We start from the raw sequence: 21608 nt of genomic DNA, 5'->3' as shown, positions 1-21608 counted from the left end.
TCTCTGCTGACGTTATTATAATAATAATAATAACGCTTTATTTATTGTTGTCCTTAGTGGGATTTCAACCCAAGTCCCCAGCACTGCAAGGCAGCAGTGCTAACAACTGAGCCACCATGCTGCCCTTAGCATACATCTGCTATGCATGGTTGCTAAAATGGACAGAGATGTCAGCAGAGAGCACTGTGCTCGTGATGTCAACAGTGTTCCAAAAAGATAGGAATTTCCTCTGTAGCATTCAGCAGCTAATAAGTACTGGAAGGATTAAGAATTTTTAATAGAAGTCGTTTACAAATATGCTTAACTTTCTGCCACCAGTTGATTTAAAATAAAAAAGGTTTCCCCGGAGTACCCCTTTAAGGACTCAGCGTTTTTCCGTTTTTGCATTTTCAGTTTTTCCTCATCACCTTCTAAAAATCATAACGCTTTCAATTTTGCACAGAAAAATTCCATATGATGGCTAATTTTTTGCGCCACCAATTCTGCTTTGCAGTGACATTAGTCATTTTACCAAAAAATCCACGGCGAAACAGAAGAAAAATTAATTGTGTGACAAAATTGAAGAAAAAATTTTATTTTGTAAATTTTGGGGGCTTCCGTTTCTACGCAGTGCATTTTTTCATAAAAATGACACATTTTCTTTATTCTGTAGGTCCATACAATTAAAATGATACCCTACTTATATAGATTTGATTTTGTCGTACTTCTGAAAAAAATCATAACTACATGCAGGAAAATGTATACTGTCACGATGCCGGCTGGCAGGTAGTGGATCCTCTGTGCCAGAGAGGGATTGGCGTGGACCGTGCTAGAGGATCGGTTCTAAGTCACTACTGGTTTTCACCAGAGCCCGCCGCAAAGCGGGATGGTCTTGCTGCGGCGGTAGTGACCAGGTCGTATCCCCTAGCAACGGCTCAACCTCTCTGGCTGCTGAAGATAGGCGCGGTACAAGGGAGTAGACAGAAGCAAGGTCGGACGTAGCAGAAGGTCGGGGCAGGCAGCAAGGATCGTAGTCAGGGGCAACGGCAGGAGGTCTGGAACACAGGCTAGGAACACACAAGGAAACGCTTTCACTGGCACTAAGGCAACAAGATCCGGCGAGGGAGTGAAGGGGAAGTGAGGTGATATAGGGAAGTGCACAGGTGTAAACACTAATTGGAACCACTGCGCCAATCAGCGGCGCAGTGGCCCTTTAAATCGCAAAGACCCGGCGCGCGCGCGCCCTAGGGAGCGGGGCCGCGCGCGCCGGGACAGAACTGACGGAGAGCGAGTCAGGTACGGGAGCCGGGGTGCGCATCGCGAGCGGGCGCTACCCGCATCGCGAATCGCATCCCGGCCAGAGGCGGTATCGCAGCGCCCCGGGTCCGTGGAACCGACCGGAGCGCTGCAGTGAGAGGAGTGTAGCGAGCGCTCCGGGGAGGAGCGGGGACCCGGAGCGCTCGGCGTAACAGTACCCCCCCCCCCTTGGGTCTCCCCCTCTTCTTTGAGCCTGAGAACCTGAGGACCAGACTTTTGTCCAGGATATTGTCCTCAGGTTCCCAGGACCTCTCTTCTGGACCACAACCCTCCCAATCCACTAAAAAGAAGGTTTTCCCTCTGACCTTTTTAGATGCTAAAATTTCTTTGACGGAGAAGATGTCCGAGGAGCCGGAGACAGGAGTGGGGGGAACAGATTTGGGAGAGAAACGGTTAATGATAAGTGGTTTAAGAAGAGAAACATGAAAGGCATTAGGAATACGAAGAGAAGGAGGAAGAAGAAGTTTGTAAGAGACAGGATTAATCTGGCGCAAAATCTTGAAAGGACCAAGATAGCGTGGTCCCAACTTATAGCTAGGGACACGGAAGCGGACATATTTGGCGGAGAGCCATACCTTGTCTCCAGGGGAAAAAATGGGAGGAGCTCTTCTTTTCTTATCCGCGAATCTCTTCATGCGTGAAGAAGCCTGTAAGAGAGAATTTTGGGTCTCTCTCCATATGATGGAGAGATCACGAGAAATTTCATCCACAGCGGGCAGACCAGAGGGCAAGGGGGTAGGGAGGGGGGGAAGAGGGTGACGGCCGTACACCACGAAAAACGGGGATTTGGAGGAAGATTCAGAGATTCTGAAATTATACGAGAATTCGGCCCAAGGTAGAAGATCTGCCCAGTCATCCTGGCGGGAGGAAACAAAATGTCGTAAATAGTCACCCAAGATCTGGTTAATTCTTTCTACTTGTCCATTGGATTGAGGATGGTATGCAGAAGAAAAATTTAATTTAATCTTGAGTTGTTTACAGAGAGCCCTCCAGAATTTAGACACAAATTGGACGCCTCTATCCGAGACGATCTGCGTAGGCAACCCGTGAAGACGAAAAATGTGTACAAAAAATTGTTTAGCCAACTGAGGCGCTGAAGGAAGACCAGGAAGAGGGATGAAATGTGCCATTTTGGAGAATCGATCAACGACCACCCAAATAACAGTGTTGCCATGGGATGGGGGTAAGTCAGTAATAAAATCCATACCAATCAGAGACCAAGGTTGTTCGGGAACAGGCAGAGGAAGAAGAAAACCAGCGGGCTTCTGGCGAGGAGTCTTATCCCGGGCACAGATAGTGCAGGCTCGCACAAAGTCCACCACATCAGTCTCTAGAGTCGGCCACCAATAGAAGCGAGAGATGAGTTGCACAGATTTCTTGATGCCCGCATGACCTGCGAGATGGGAGGAGTGACCCCATTTGAGGATTCCGAGGCGTTGGCGTGGAGAAACAAAGGTCTTTCCTGGAGGAGTTTGCCTGATGGAGGCTGGAGAAGTGGAAATCAGGCAATCAGGTGGAATGATGTGTTGAGGAGAGAGTTCAATTTCAGAAGCATCTGAGGAACGAGAGAGAGCATCGGCCCTAATGTTCTTATCAGCAGGCCGAAAGTGAATTTCAAAATTAAATCGGGCAAAGAACAGAGACCACCTGGCCTGACGAGGATTTAGCCGTTGGGCAGACTCGAGGTATGAGAGGTTCTTGTGATCGGTGTAAATAATAACTGGAAATCTTGATCCCTCCAGCAGATGCCTCCATTCCTCAAGTGCTAATTTAATGGCTAGAAGCTCTCGATCCCCGATGGAGTAGTTCCTCTCCGCCGGAGAGAAGGTCCTAGAAAAAAAACCACAAGTAACAGCATGCCCGGAAGAGTTTTTTTGTAGAAGGACAGCTCCAGCTCCCACTGAGGAGGCATCAACCTCCAATAGGAAGGGTTTAGATGGGTCAGGTCTGGAGAGCACGGGAGCCGAAGAGAAGGCAGACTTGAGTCGTTTAAAGGCGTCTTCCGCTTGAGGAGGCCAAGACTTGGGATCGGCATTTTTTTTGGTTAAAGCCACAATAGGAGCCACAATGGTAGAAAAATGTGGAATAAATTGCCTGTAATAATTGGCGAACCCCAAAAAACGTTGGATGGCACGGAGTCCGGAGGGGCGTGGCCAATCTAAGACGGCAGAGAGTTTATCTGGATCCATTTGTAGTCCCTGGCCAGAGACCAAGTATCCTAGAAAAGGAAGAGATTGGCATTCAAACAGACATTTCTCAATTTTAGCATAGAGTTGATTGTCACGAAGTCTCTGAAGAACCATACGGACATGCTGGCGGTGTTCTTCTAGATTGGCCGAAAAAATTAGGATATCATCAAGATATACAACAACACAGGAGTATAACAGATCACGAAAAATTTCATTAACAAAGTCTTGGAAGACAGCAGGGGCGTTGCACAGGCCAAAGGGCATGACCAGATACTCAAAGTGTCCATCTCTGGTGTTAAATGCTGTTTTCCACTCATCCCCCTCTCTGATGCGGATGAGGTTATAGGCGCCTCTTAAGTCCAATTTAGTAAAGATGTGGGCACCTTGGAGGCGATCAAAGAGTTCAGAGATGAGGGGTAAGGGGTAGCGGTTCTTAACCGTGATTTTATTAAGTCCGCGGTAGTCAATGCAAGGACGTAGAGAGCCATCTTTTTTGGACACAAAGAAAAATCCGGCTCCGGCAGGAGAGGAGGATTTACGGATAAAGCCCTTTTTTAGATTCTCCTGGACGTATTCAGACATGGCAAGAGTCTCTGGGGCAGAGAGAGGATAAATTCTGCCCCGGGGTGGAGTAGTGCCCGGGAGGAGGTCGATAGGACAATCATAAGGCCTGTGAGGAGGTAGAGTCTCCGCTTGTTTTTTGCAGAAAACATCCGCGAAGTCCATATAGGCCTTAGGGAGACCGGTTACTGGAGGAAGCACAGAGTTACGGCAAGGGTTACTGGGAACCGGTTTTAGACAGTCCTTGGAACAAGAGGGCCCCCAACTCTTGATCTCCCCAGTGGACCAATCCAGGGTTGGGGAATGAAGTTGAAGCCAGGGAAGTCCAAGGAGAATTTCCGAGGTGCAATTGGGGAGGACCAAAAGTTCAATCCTCTCGTGATGAGATCCGATGCTCATTAGAAGGGGCTCCGTGCGGAAACGTATGGAACAGTCCAATCTTTCATTGTTTATACAATTGATGTAAAGGGGTCTGGTGAGACTGGTCACTGGGATGTTGAACCTGTTGACGAGAGAGGCCAAAATAAAATTTCCTGCAGATCCAGAGTCCAAGAAGGCCACAGAAGAGAAGGAGAAGGCAGAGGCAGACATCCGCACAGGCACAGTAAGACGTGGAGAAGCAGAGTGGACATCAAGGATTGTCTCACCTTTGTGCGGAGTCAGGGTACGTCTTTCCAGGCGGGGAGGGCGGATAGGACAATCCCTCAGGAAGTGTTCGGTACTAGCACAGTACAGGCAGAGGTTCTCCATGCGGCGTCGTGTCCTCTCTTGAGATGTCAGGCGAGACCGGTCGACCTGCATAGCCTCCACGGCGGGAGGCACAGGAACAGATTGCAGGGAACCAGAGGAGAGAGGAGCCGAGGAGAAGAAACGCCTCGTGCGAACAGAGTCCATATCTTGGCGGAGCTCCTGACGCCTTTCGGAAAAACGCATGTCAATGCGAGTGGCTAGGTGAATAAGTTCATGAAGATTAGCAGGCATTTCTCGTGCGGCCAGAACATCTTTAATGTTGCTGGATAGGCCTTTTTTAAAGGTCGCGCAGAGGGCCTCATTGTTCCAGGATAATTCAGAAGCAAGAGTACGGAATTGTACGGCATACTCGCCAACGGAAGAATTACCCTGGACCAGGTTCAACAGGGCAGTCTCAGCAGAAGAGGCTCGGGCAGGTTCCTCAAAGACACTTCGAATTTCCGAGAAGAAGGAGTGTACAGAGGCAGTGACGGGGTCATTGCGGTCCCAGAGCGGTGTGGCCCAAGCCAGGGCTTTTCCAGACAGCAGGCTGACTACGAAAGCCACCTTAGACCTTTCAGTGGGGAACTGGTCCGACATCATCTCCAAGTGTAATGAACATTGGGAAAGGAAGCCACGGCAAAGCTTAGAGTCCCCATCAAATTTATCCGGCAAGGATAGTCGTAGTCCAGAAGCGGCCACTCGCTGCGGAGGAGGTACAGGAGCTGGCGGAGGAGATGGTTGCTGGAGCTGTGGTAGTAACTGTTGTAGCATAACAGTCAGTTGAGACAGCTGTTGGCCTTGTTGCGCAATCTGTTGTGACTGCTGGGCGACCACCGTGGTGAGGTCAGCGACAACTGGCAGAGGAACTTCAGCGGGATCCATGGCCGGATCTACTGTCACGATGCCGGCTGGCAGGTAGTGGATCCTCTGTGCCAGAGAGGGATTGGCGTGGACCGTGCTAGAGGATCGGTTCTAAGTCACTACTGGTTTTCACCAGAGCCCGCCGCAAAGCGGGATGGTCTTGCTGCGGCGGTAGTGACCAGGTCGTATCCCCTAGCAACGGCTCAACCTCTCTGGCTGCTGAAGATAGGCGCGGTACAAGGGAGTAGACAGAAGCAAGGTCGGACGTAGCAGAAGGTCGGGGCAGGCAGCAAGGATCGTAGTCAGGGGCAACGGCAGGAGGTCTGGAACACAGGCTAGGAACACACAAGGAAACGCTTTCACTGGCACTAAGGCAACAAGATCCGGCGAGGGAGTGAAGGGGAAGTGAGGTGATATAGGGAAGTGCACAGGTGTAAACACTAATTGGAACCACTGCGCCAATCAGCGGCGCAGTGGCCCTTTAAATCGCAAAGACCCGGCGCGCGCGCGCCCTAGGGAGCGGGGCCGCGCGCGCCGGGACAGAACTGACGGAGAGCGAGTCAGGTACGGGAGCCGGGGTGCGCATCGCGAGCGGGCGCTACCCGCATCGCGAATCGCATCCCGGCCAGAGGCGGTATCGCAGCGCCCCGGGTCCGTGGAACCGACCGGAGCGCTGCAGTGAGAGGAGTGTAGCGAGCGCTCCGGGGAGGAGCGGGGACCCGGAGCGCTCGGCGTAACATATACGTTAAAAATTCTCATCTTATTACCCCTATAACTTTTTTATTTTTCCGTGTATGGGCCGTTATGAGGGCTCATTTTTTGCGCCGTGTTCTGAAGTTTTTATCGATATCATTTTTGTATTGATCGGACTTTTTGATCACTTTTTATAAATTTTTTCATGATCTAAAAAGTGACCAAAAATACGCTTTTTTGGACTTTGGAATTTATATGCGCATACGCCATTGACCGTGCGGTTTAATTAACAATATATTTTTATAGTTCGGACATTTTTCCGCACGCGGCAATAGCACATATGTTTATTTTTATTTACACAGTTTTTTTTTATGGGGAAAGGGGGGTGATTCAAACTTTATTAGGAAATTACCTTTATTAACTTTTTTTTTGCAGTGTTAAAAAGGGGGCTATAACACTGCACATACTGATCTTTTACACTGATCCCTGCAAAGCCATAGCTTTGCATGGATCAGCGTTATAAGGGGTTGATTGCTGAAGCCTGTAGCTCAGGCTTGGAGCAATCAATCGCCGATTGGACGCAACAGAGCAAGGTAAGAGGACCTCTGCTTGCGTCCTAGCTGATCGGGACATCGCGATTTTATCTCGATAGTCCCGATCAGCCCAACTGAGCTGCCGGGAAGCTTTTACTTTCGTTTTAGACGCGGCGATCAAAGTTGATCGCCGCGTCTAAAGGGATAATAGTGCGCGGCACAACGATCAGTGCCATGCGCTATTAGCCCAGGGTCCCGACTATCATAAGCCTCCGGGACCGACCCGGTATGACGCGATGTCACCTGAGTCCTTAAGAGGTTAAATAGTGTCTCCTTTCCGTTATGGTCATTTTGTCTAGGATATATAGGTATATAGGTGATATTTCATATGTGCTGTTTGGCCTGTTTTATATATATATTTTTATATATATATATATATATTGTCTTGAAGGAAAATCGTACTCCAAAATATGCAGGCAGGTGCAAGCTGGTTGAGCCCGGGTCCACGGCTCCCACAGAAACCAGTATAATGGATACAGCAGCACTCCAATGTGAGATGAATATGTGTTTATTCATCAGATGCATTTATATTGAGGCAGTGTAAGGATTGGTGATTGGAGATTGCTATATATCTTAGCGTATGTTTACACGGGCGGATTTATTTGCGGGTTTCCCGCTATGTATTTAAAAGGGGGTGGGCTCTTCTCGGCTGTCCGCAGCAGATTTTCCACGGCGGAATTTCCGCTGCGGAAAATCCGCCGCAGACCCTACTGACTTCAATGGGGCTTGCGGTGGATTTTCTGGAAAATCTGCTGCAGAAAGCCGAGAAGAGCCCGCCCCCTTTTGAATACGCAGTGGGAAATCCCGCAAATAAATCCACCTGTGTGAACGTATCCTTAAAGTACCTGTCTTATGTAGCGACCAGGTTTCAGGAAGCACATATCTCATTCAGAGAAAGCTAGGTGAGATATCAGGAACCCAGGATAGTGTGAAATTCCCAGTAGATCATAGCTGCTGAGGATTTTGGTAAAGTCTGTTTTCAGGCCTGGCTTCTTATGGCATGAAAAGCAGATTGGTAAAGGGGTCTTTCATTTCCTTTTTGACTAGTCCAGGTTTTCAGTGCGGCCCAAAATCTGCACAGGTGCTGAAGACAGGTGGTAAATGAGAGTTAAAACAATCTGTAAAACAGTCTGCAGGCAGAAGCTGTGAGGAATCTGGACTTCTTATAGAAGTTGGAGTCCTAAGGTTTTCAGCCTCAAAAGGGAACATTTGAGTAAAATGTTTTACTTTTTTCCACTCTTGAGCCAGGTTCACACTATAGAATACACGGACAGAAAATTTACGGCCGGAGATTCTGAGTGTGGCCAGTGCAGACTAAATTAGCTGACACTAAGACCGCATGAACATTGCTGTCCTGATAGACGGCAATGTCTGCAGCACGGATTCCACCAGAACATTGAGCAGGTTCAAGGTTCTAGCAGAATTTTTTTATATGAATTTTCTGATGGAAATGCCACCCAGAAAATTCTGCAGTTGGCATGGGTTGGCAAAGGAAAACTATTCACCTTTACCTTCAGGCCTGAGTGAAATTTCTGTTGAAAATTCCATAGTGTTAACCCGGCCTTAGAGGAAATCTGGCTTCAAATTTACGTACATGACTTGTGGTAACAATTTATATATGGTAAAATCTGCATTCATACCATGTTCTGTTGTCCTCCAGCCTGTCAGCAATAGTGAAGATAATCACTCTTCAAATGGTCCTGCACTGTATGGTAATGCCCTGTAAGTAGACCCAGGGGCATGCAGGATCTTTATGCAGTCACCGCTGCTTGGGCTGTAACCACTCCTGTGGTGTCGGATGAGGGTAGTTTCATAACGCCAGGACATGGTTAACCTATACACCACCTGAGTTAGACCAGCTTCTCCTGTGCCAGGCACGGGGCAAATAATCACACCGACGCAAGGTTACGGATAACTGGTGTGCTTACTGAGGTTAGAAAGATGGTACAATCCATTACAGATTAGCGTGAAGGAGATGCAGGGTGAACTTTGGGAAGCTGGCTGGGACTTGATTGTGCTGTATATGACTAACTTGACTTGTATGCAGACCACACTATACTACAGTTACTTGGACTTTACTAACTTGCTGGACATGACTTGTATTAAATTCCCCGGACTTTGTGCTTTCTAGTATTGAGCGGCATAGGCCATATTCGAATTTGCGTATTCGTCATATATTCGCTAAATGCTTATTTTTGTATATGATAACTTTCGCATATGCGAATTTTCACTTATGCTTATTTTTGTATATGCTGACTTTCGCATATGCAAATTTTCGCACGCCAGTCTCACACAGTAGTATTAGAGCCTTCTTTACACCACACAAGCTGGAAACAGAGAGGGCACTGTGGAAAAAAAATGAATATTCGTAATTGCGAATATATAGTGCTATATTCGCAAATATTCGTGAGTTCGCAAATATGCGATATTCGCGAATAAAATTCGCATTGCGAATATTCGTGAGCAACACTAGTGCTTACCGCAAGGCTTTGACTTTCACCTGACTAGTAGGGTTAACTTGTAGTAGATGCGTGGTTTCTGAACTAGGCCTCAGGCCTCCTTCAGGATCACCTCACAGACAGACTTCACTCTTCACCAAACTGTACCTCAGCAAGACTTCAAGAGCAAGAGCTCAAGAGAGAGAGCTGAACTCTGACCTCACTATATATGGGAGGAATATATATGCATGCTCCCCTAACAACAAGGTTCTTGACAACAGGTTTCTTAAGGTAACAAGTACTTAGAAAATACAAATACATTAACCCTTAAATAACATTGCATAATACTGTAGATTACAGAGAGTTCTGAGGAGAGTGGGCCCATGACGGACATTGAAGCAGCATCTGCCACACATGAAGGGCAGAAGTACAGAAGAGCATGTGATTGTGTACTGGGTCACCACACTCCTACTAGGCGTGATTGATAGTCTGGGCACTGCCAACTTCACTGCTTTCGTCCCTCTTCTCAGGGAGCAGATATATCGCTGCATAATGGTTACTGACATATATGTTAATGGTCTGAACACAGGTAACTAGGTACTACGGGTCAACTAGGTACTATTTCCTGCACTTATACACTCGGGCCATTTTCCGCACAGATTTACTTTGTTGTATGTATAAGTGAGGTCTCTTGCACTTTTGAGTCCTGCAAATTAACATATAAATGGGGAAAATGGGCCTAATGTAGTCACAAATTGACTATGTCAAGGCCGCTAACAGTGAATGAAGTCACTGCCAGTACACAGCGGTATACATTGGCATACCTTCTTGACAGGATTCCGACGAATACTGGTAATGTATAATGCAATCTACAGAAAAATATGCTTTGGGAAAAGTCTTCTATTTATTTTTAAACTGACAACTGATGACAACAATGGCAATTGATGAATTGATGACAACTGATGGCTTTTCAGTAGAGAAGGGTGAAAAAGCCTGATGACTGCATATTAATACTAGAACAGCAATTGTTTCCATGGACAAATGTTCTCTGAAATGTTACAATTGTAGACAGATCATTCAGGATAATAAAAGGCAGGCCATGAAATCACATATTGTTCCTAAGAAAACCTGTTATCCAATTTAAACATTTTGAGCATAAAGAAAAATAAATGTGTATACATGATGAGTAGACAGACACTGTGTTTGTTCTGTATGGAAATATAATCGGTACTTGAGAAATGTTGTGAATCTATAGGATCCTATTGGAAAATAAAAGGCAGACCATGAAATCACATATTGTTCCTAAGAAAATATTTTGCCATCCAATGCAAACTTTTCGAGCGCAAAGAATAATAAGCGTGCATACATAATAGTAAGTACTGTAGATAAATATGATCGGTACTTGAGGAATATTCTCTTGGAAATCATTAAGACGTGCAATTCTAAGTCAATCAAAACAGTATACATACATTCATTTACGCTCAATGGCTTTATTATAGAAGCCAAAATTTAACTAGGAAAGGGGCCAAAGGGGCCCCTTACAGCTAGTGAATAGCAATCCTGTATTTAAATAGGTAACATAAGACAATGAGCACAACTACTGATATGAGTACATGGCTATGTTCAATTTTGTATTTATTTTTATTTTTTCTCATTTATATTCAATTAGCTCCATTCATAACATTCTTACGAGCAGGAAAACAATGGCCATGTCTCCATAAGAAAACAAAGAACTGTTTCAGTAATTTTTCAAATGCTCCCCAGAACTATACGCATTCTCTCTATTTGCAAACATAATTAGATTAGATAATATAAGATATATATATATATATATATATATATATATATATATATTTGGTGCTGCTATTGTCCATCTACAAGTGATTGAATGTTTTAATAACAAGTGCATTGTAGATGAGCTATGTACATCCATTAAAGTACAAAAATATCCTTGCCGTCTATCCCATAGTTATAGTGTATATGTACTGCATTTAAAGGTTTATAACGATTATTATGGTTTTTATGAACACTCCACTAAGGATATATTAGTAGTAGTGTAGACATACCTGTCTAGAATTTTGGGTGAATTTCTAAAACCAATTTGTTCACACGTCAGCAAGAGATAGCAGTGGGTATGAAATAATGTTTTAAGAAATGAAAACTCTTAACACTGTAGGATCAAGGTCAGATGTGAAATTGTCATAAATGTATATGCAAGTCTCTTCGTAGCTCAAAAATGTATGCCTTTTGTCATCAGTGAGCTTCCCATGAAAGCTCTTTACAGCAGATTTATAAAATGCTCATTTAAAAAAGGCACATTTTTGTGTAAGTTGGCTCCAGCCATGAGCATATATATATGTATCTAAAACAAATCACTGTTCACATTAGACTATCAATTCAGACTCAAATTTGTTATATATCAAATGTGTTTCTCATACGAAAGCCATAAATGGCCATCATTTGTTATAATAACAACAAGATATACACATGGACTGATAAACTCCCCCCAAATTACAAATTTTCTCTCAAAAAGGGGGTGTTCACATCGCGCCTTTGTTTTAACAGGAATTTTCTGTGTTGATCTGTGAACTCATTGACAGACGTGACTTTTAAATAATAAAACAAAAATGTGCAATGTGAACACAGAGCTAGGCTGCTTTCACACTACAAAATCCTCCGTTTTTAAACATCCGTAGGAAGATCCGTGTGAAAATCAGCTGAAAACGGCAGAAACAAAATCCTATACGTCCGTTAGAAAATCCCATTATAATCTATGGGATTTTCTAATATCCGTATTAATCCGTTATAGTCCGTTATTGATAACGGACGTTAGTTTGTTACGCAAGATAGTTACGGAAGAAATAGTTCATGAACTATTTCTTCCGTAACTATCTTCCGTAACAAACTAACGTCCGTTATCAATAACGGACTATAACGGATTAATACGGATATTAGAAAATCCCATAGAATATAATGGGATTTTTTAATGGACGTATAGGATTTTGTTTCTGCCGTTTTCAGCTGATTTTTACACGGATCTTCCTACGGATGTTTAGAAACGGAGGATTCTGTAGTGTGAAAGAAGCCTTAGTCCTGGACATGGAAGTCATTATTAAAAATGTATTTTGTACTTTAGGAAGATAATAAAAATTAAGATCTTGGAAAGGAAAACATTAGGTATCAGTACACAAACAGGCAAAGGAAGGTCTGCGCACCTACTCACTGCACAATCTCCAATAGCAGTAGAAAAAACAACAACAACAACAACAAAAAAAACAAGCAGGTGGCCAGAAGTAAAAGTCTTTAGTTTATTGAGTACTCCACTACAAATCACACATGGTTGACACACTATAAGCACATACAGCACAGCAGAGAAACGCTGGACATAACGCGTTTTGAGTCAAATAACTCTTCGTCAGTAATGAATACATGAATACAGAAAAATATTTATTATTTTTAATAATAATCATCATAACAACAACAATAATAATATTAACCATTGTCATCAATATCCATAAATTGTATTATTCTTTACAATAAAATGTATTAACAAACCAGATGACATTTTAACAATATTTGATTTCCATTCAGACATTGTGCAAAAACTGTCATTTTTATTCACATTTTGCAGTTTTATAAAAATGTTTGCAACTGCTACCAGCAACAGGTGACATATTTAAAAATGGAAAACTACTTAGCCCATTCAAGCAAACAGACTCCCATCTTGATCCTTTTTTATTTATCTATTTATTTTTGTATATTTTTTTTAAGTATTATTATATTTTTATCTGGTTTTCTAAGGACTGAAATGTTTCATAAAATGTCTGGATGCCATCAAAGCAGATCCTGAGTGCAATAACACAGCTGTTTGAATCACATAGAAATGAATAGGTTTCTATTTCTCTGTAAATATTTTTTTTAGCAAAAAAAAAAAAATTATAATAATCTGAAACAACAAAGAAAAACGCTCATGTAAAAGCCAACATAATTCCTCTGAGCTATTCTATACAAAAGTGGCAGAATGAAATCTTTACATCCACATTTTTCCATTAGTATATATTTATGTATAGCAAATCAGTGCATTTTGCTTGGCTAAAAATTTGTTATCATAATATTATATGGGGTTATTATTATAAAATTACAACCAAAAATGTATGATACATCTTCCCAAGAATTTCAATTGCTGGTCATGCTAGTTTCCCAAGAATTTAAAAAACTGGTCATGCTGGTTACCACATAGGGCATGACATTTTGCTACTGAAGTGTCTTTGCTAGTAGTGATGAGCGGCATTGCCCATATTCGAATTTGCAATATTTTGCGAATATACAGACGAATGTTCGTCTTATATTCCCGAATTTCGCGTATTCGTTATATTCGCATATGCGAATATTCGCGTATTCGAGGAAGAAAACAGTGAGGGGGTGGGCAACTTTACTATTGGTTGCTAGGGATGTTGTTGACAAGTATATGTGCATCATTCTAATTGGCCCACAAGTGAAAAGACGGAATATGCGCATATGCGGGAAAAAGTGAATATTCCTAATTTCGAATATATAGCGAATATATTCACAATATTTATTTACAATATTCCCGATAAAAATTTGAAATGCGAATATTCGCGCCCAACACTAGGTTCCCACTTGTAGTTTTAGCAACATTTCATAAAAATTCGCAATCCAACTGATTAGAAATGGTAACATGTCATTCTAGTTGACAAAATAGAAGCATGCTTTTTGGGATCCTAACAATACTTAGGCTGGAATTCCACTTTTTTTTTTTTTTGCAAAAACGCCAAGAAAAACGCCAATTCTGCCGCATGGTGTTTTTTTGGCCAAAAAAAACGCTGCGGCCAGATGTTAGCTGTAAATCAATAAGAAATCGCAACATTCTTATTCCACTTGGTATTTTTCACTTTGGCGTTTTTTTTAATCCTTTTGGCGTTTTTTCACTCTTTTCTTGCGTTTTTGAAATCGTTGGTAATCGCAGCATGTTCAGCCACTGGCGTTGTTTTTTGTTTTTGTTTTTTTTTGTCAAAATCGTGGTGTTTTTCTCCCATAGAAGTCTATGGGAGTGAAAAAACGCAGAGATGAAACAATATGTGGGTTTTAAACTTTGGCGTTTTTTTTTTATCCAAAAAAACGCTGCACAAAAAACCAAGTGGAATCCTAGCCTTATACATACATTTTCTACAATTGTCATCTGCAGAGGTAAGCTGTAGCTCGGCTTTCAAAACCAAAATACACAAATTCATGGTTTGCTGCTATACTCCTGTATCTGAATATACCCTAGCCAAATAGTGTGTCTTCTTGGCATCCTTCTCCCCTTCCATCACCCATAATGCATGCCCAACCCCTCTAAAATGGGTTCATAGAAAAATCTCTTAAAATGAATTCTAGTGTGCAACCAACTTCTCTACACCTTGTGGTCAGCCAGGTTTTTCAACATTTAAATCACTTACCTCTTGGAATAATGAGAAATGCAAAACATTTTCCAAGAATTCAAGAAATTGACAGCAAAATTGGGATTTTTTTTTAATATTACAAATAACCTTCATTTTTTTTTCTTTTTTAGACTGTTTAAAACAGTGGTCCCCAAACGGTGGCCCTCCAGATGTTGCAAAACTACAAATCCCAGCATGCCTGGACAGCCAACGGCTGTCCAGGCATGCTGGGATTTGCAGTTTTGAATCATCTGGAGGCCCACAGTTTGGGGACCACTGGTTTAAAATAAAATAAAACGATCTGGTTGGATGACATTCACTTAAATAACAGAAACCATTGTCCTTTTGTTACATTATATTCAAAGAAAATCGGTTCATGGTTAGACATACCTGGTGGAAAACACTTAAAGGCTGCCATTGTTATACTTACCAATGCTGAAAGACCTGTTGAAAGTAGGTTAACCCTACTACACGGTCACCCATATGTTGACATTTATATATATATATATATATATATATATATATATATATATATATATTTATATATATATATATATATATATATATATATATGTTGGGGCTCATGATCACAAGTGAAAGTGTGAGTCCCTGTAGTTGTGCCCTGTTAACCATCAGAGTACCGATGTCTTATTGTGCTTTATATAATAGAGCCACAGTTAAAACGACATAATATCATGACTATACAATGCCCAATGGCTTAGAAAACACCTTCACATATTTTCTATGTCCTGACATACATTTGTTTGTAGATTTCGATCTTTGTCGTTCCTTTGTTCTCCCTGTGTTCGTATTGATCTGTGCTCCCTCTAATGCAGTGGTCTTCAAACTGTGGCCCTCCAGATCTTGCAAAACTACAATTCCCAGCATGCCCGGACAGCCGTTGGCTGTCCGGGCATGCTGGGAGTTGTAGTTTCACATCATCTGGAGGGCCACAGTTTGAAGACCGCTGCTCTAATGTATATCACCTATCTCTTATCAGTAGATCTATCTGTGCATTAATCTATATGTCTGTGTATCTTCCCATCATCCATCGATCTATCTCTGTTTATCTATATTTGTAGGTGCCTACTGTAGTGTTGAGCGGCATAGGCCATATTCGAATTCGCGATATTTCGCGAATATATGGACGAATATTCGTCATATATTCGCTAGATTTACATATTCGTAATAATCGCGTTTTATTTTCACATATGCGGAAATTAGCATAAGCAAAAATTAGCATAAGCGAAAATTCGCACGCCAGTCTCACACAGTAGTATTAGAGCCTTCTTTACACCACACAAGCTGGAAGCAGAGAGGGGTGATCACTGTGATGTGTACTGTGAAAAAAAAAATGTAATAAAAAAAAACAATATTCGTAATTACGAATATATAGTGCTATATTCGCGAATATGCGATATTCGCGAATAAAATTCGCATTGCGAATATTCGCGAGCAACACTAGTGTCTAGGCATCTATGTATCGATCTATCACTTTCTATGTATCATGCCTATAGTTGTAAATGATCTATAAAGTTTATATGCCAGTGGTCTCCAAACTGTGGCCCTCCAGATGTTGCAAAACTACAATTCCCAGCATGCCTGGACAACCGTTGGCTGTCCAGGCATGCTGGGAGTTGTAGTTTTGCAAAATCTGGAGGGCCACAGTTTGGGGACCACTGTATATATACCATCATTCTAAAGAAATCTTAATTGCATTCAGTCTACAGATATGGTAAATTAGCTCCTTCCTATCTGTCTGAGCTGACATTGTGTATACCTGTCTATTCATCTTATAGAATCCTATCTATTCTTTCATTTTCTATAATGGTTTTGTCTACTTAGTTATTATCTATTACTGCTATAACGTGCCTATACATGTATCAATTTATTTTTTATTTATTCTACACCAAATAATCTAACTGTTGTCCTGTCTATTATATGACTATTTGTTTAAAAACATACAGTACACCTGTCTGTCATTTCTTGGCCTTTATCTGCCCATTAATGTCATTTATTGGCCTTTATCTGCCCATTAATCTATAATACACCTATACAACCTCTCTATATTGAATATGACTTAATCATTATACATGGATTGGTCATCAGAATGTATTTATTGGCCTTTATCTGCCCATTAATGTCATTTATTGGCCTTTATCTGCCCATTAATCTATTATACACCTATATAAACCTATCTATTTGGCATTTGTCTTAATCATTATACATGGATTGGTCATCAGAATTTATTTATTGGCCTTTATCTGCCCATTAATCTATAATACACCTATATAAACCTATTTGAATTTGTCTTAATCATTATACATGGATTGGTCATCAGAGTAATGTGCGATGGACATTTATATATATATATATATATATATATATATATATATATATATATATATATGTCATTAATTGGAAATGTGCATAACCTATGCATTTAGGTCATTTTTATTCTTAATACATTTTTATTAGAGCTATAGTTAATAGATTTGATTTTAAAAAAAAAGATTAATATAGAAGGACAGACACAGAGGTATAGGTTGTGTGCGTTTCCAATTGCTAGTACATCATATCATCATATATTGTGGGAAGTGTGAACAGATTTATACGTTGTGGGTTTTATATTTAGAATACATTACTAATATAATACAATACTAATATAATACAATACTAATATAATACATTACTAATATAATACAATACTAATATAATACATTACTAATATAATACAATACTAAAATAATACATTACTAATATAATACAATACTAATATAATACATTACTAATATAATACTAATATAATACATTACTAATATAATACAATACTAATATAATATAATACTAATATAATACTAATATAATACATTACTAATATAATACAATACTAATATAATACAATACTAATATAATACATTACTAATATAATACAATACTAATATAATACATTACTAATATAATACTAATATAATACAATACTAATATAATACAATACTAATATAATACATTACTAATATAATACAATACTAATATAATACATTACTAATATAATACAATACTAATATATTACAATACTAATATAATACAATACTAATATAATACAATACTAATATATTACAATACTAATATAATACAATACTAATATAATACAATACTAATATATTATAATACTAATATAATACAATACTAATATGATACAAGCTAATATAATACAATACTAATATAATACAATACTAATATAATACAAACTAATATTAAACAAACTAATATAATACAATACTAATATAATACAAACTAATATAATACAATACTAATATAATACAATACTAATATAATACAATACCAATATATTACAATACTAATATAATACAATACTAATATAATACAATACTAATATAATACAATACCAATATAATACAATACTAATATAATAAAATACCAATATATTACAATACTAATATAATACAATACTAATATAATACAATACCAATATGATACAATACTAATATATTACAATACTAATATAATACAATACTAATATAATACAATACCAATATGATACAATACTAATATAATACAATACTAATATAATACATTACTAATATAATACAATACTAATATAATACAATACTAATATAATACAATACCAATATAATACAATACTAATATATTACAATACTAATATAATACATTACTAATATAATACAATACTAATATATTACAATACTAATATAATACAAACTAGTATAATACAATACTAATATAATACAATACTAATATAATACTATACTAATATAATACAATACTAATATATTACAATACTAATATAATACAATACTAATATAATACTATACTAATATAATACAATACTAATATATTACAATACTAATATAATACAATACTAATATAATACAATACTAATATAATACTATACTAATATAATACAATACTAATATAATACAATACTAATATAATACTATACTAATATAATACAATACTAATATAATATAATACTAATATAATACAATACTAATATAATATAATACTAATATAATACAATACTAATATAATACAAACTAATATATTACAATACTAAACATACTATAACTGCAGAGAGTAGTACAGGGTTATGCTTAATGTGACTGGCAGATGATTGTAAAGCTTATATATGTGTATGTATGTGTAATAGTAGTTTTCCTACTGACAGGATCCCATATGACAGCAGAATTTACAGTCTTCATCGCTAAAGATCTTCTGTCTAGCACACCATATCTTATAATCGATATTTAATGTACTATTGATAAGTAAATTTTTATTGTACTTTTTAATTTACTTTTTTTAATGTATTTTGAAATCTGAGTATTTTCAATTCTGCTGCAATATACACTACTACATACATAAAGGCATTTTTAACTGCAGAACATCTGGATAAATATATATTTATGATATAATAGAAATATTAGAAATGTTATTAGAAATATTATGATATAATCTAAACAGTGTTAACGCACATACACTACACATACATTCTGTTCATGTATTGTATACACTCAATATATTGTACTTTATGTCTTCATATACCATACACACAAAACACTACACACTCACATTACATAAACATACAGATAGAGAGATAGATAGGAGATAGATAGAGAGATAGATATAAAATAGATAGATAGATATATATAGATAGATAGAAGATAGATAAATAGATATGAGATAGATAGATATGAGATAGATAGATAGATAGATAGATATGAGATAGACAGATATGAGATAGATATGATATAGATAGGTATGAGATAGATAGATAGACAGATAGAAGATAGATAAATAGCTAGATAGATAAAGATAGAATGTTACTTCTTTTTCTTATACATATTTGTTGCAGCTTAAGGGACTTACATGTCACCAACCATATACAAGCTACAACACCGCACAAATATATACAGGCTAACCAATCCAATAAAAAAATACTCATATACATACAAAAATATGGATACACTTACACAAATATATATTTATACATAGCATAGGATAGACAGACAGACATACATATAGATATGAGATAGATAGATATGAAATAGAAATGAAATAGATAGATATGAGATAGAGAGATAGAGAGATATGACCTAGATATGCGATAGATACATACATACATATGAGATAGATAGATGTGAGATAGATACATAGATCGATATGAGATAGATATTAGATAGATAGATAGATAGATAGATAGATATGAAATAGATAGATAGATAGATAGATATGAGATAGATAGATACATACATACATAGATAGATATGAGATAGATATTAGATAGATATTAGATAGATAGATAGAGAGATAGATAGAGAGATAGATAGATAGATAGATAGATAGATAGATATGAAATAGATAGATAGATAGATATGAGATAGATAGATACATACATACATAGATAGATATGAAATATATAAATAGATAGATAGATAGATAGATATGAGATAGATAAATAGGTATGAGATAGATAAATATAGAGATAGATAGATATGAGATAGATACATACATATATACATAGATATGAGATACATACATACATACATACATACATAGATAGATAGATATGAGATAGAGAGATACATACATACATACATAGATATGAGATACATACATACATAAATAGATATGAGATAGATAGATAGATGTGAGATAGATAAATAAATAGATAGATTGATAGATAGATATGAGATAGATAGATACATAGATAGATCGATATGAGATAGATAGATAGATAGATAGATAGATAGATAGATAGATAGATATGAGATAGATAGATATGAGATAGATATGAGATAGATAGATAGATATGAGATAGATAGATAGATAGATAGATAGATAGATAGATAGATATGAGATAGATAGATATGAGATAGATAGATAGATAGATAGATAGATAGATAGATATGAGATAGATAGATAGATAGATAGATATGAGATAGATAGATAGATAGATACACGATAGATATGAGACAGACAGACAGATATATAAATAGATAGATAGATATTAGATAGATAGATATTAGATAGATAAATAGATATATAGATATTAGATAGATAGGTGGGTAGATAAATAGAAAAGAGAACACAAGCAGGAGCTGCACAACCAAATAGTACAGGTAACTGAGCGGGTGCAAACAGGTGAGAGCAGTCCAGGTCATGGTCCACAATAGTCAATCCAACATCCAAAAAATGGGACCCGCAGCACTCCAAAATAGTAAAAAGTGAGCTTGTATTTACCTATGTTTAGGTGGAACGTTTCAAAAGCATCATGGTGTATCTCCTGCTTGAGAAAGACGCCAAGATGCTCCCTTTTTTACTATTTTGAAATGATGCGGGACATTTTGTATGATAGATGGGTAGATAGATATGAGATAGATAGATAGATAGATTTGAGATAGATAGATTTGAGATAGATAGATTTGAGATAGATAGATATGAGATAGATATGAGATAGATTTGAGATAGATAGATAAATAGATATGAGATAGATAGATATGAGATAGATAGATAGATAGATAGATAGATAGATTTGAGATAGATAGATTTGAGATAGATATGAGACAGATATGAGATAGATAGATTTGAGATAGATAGATATGAGATAGATAGATAGATAGATATGAGATGAATAGATTTGAGATAGATAGATAGAGATAGATAGATTTGAGATAGATATGAGATAGATAGATATGAGATAGATAGATAGATATGAGATAGATAGATTTGAGATAGATAGATAGATATGAGATAGATAGATTT

General features: G+C 38.3%; 1 protein-coding gene across 2 annotated transcripts in view; it reads left to right on the top strand.

Annotated features, from left to right (window-relative positions):
- LOC130346288 (steroidogenic factor 1-like) overlaps nt 1-21608 on the top strand; it is a 232832-nt gene that overhangs the window by 64354 nt on the left and 146870 nt on the right. The window lies entirely within an intron of this gene.

The sequence above is a fragment of the Hyla sarda genome, unplaced genomic scaffold (genome assembly GCF_029499605.1).
Source record: "Hyla sarda isolate aHylSar1 unplaced genomic scaffold, aHylSar1.hap1 scaffold_78, whole genome shotgun sequence".
Classification (NCBI taxonomy): Eukaryota; Metazoa; Chordata; class Amphibia; order Anura; family Hylidae; genus Hyla; species Hyla sarda.
The sequence above is the reverse complement of the archived record's forward strand: the minus strand, read 5'-3'. Positions and strand labels throughout refer to the sequence as shown.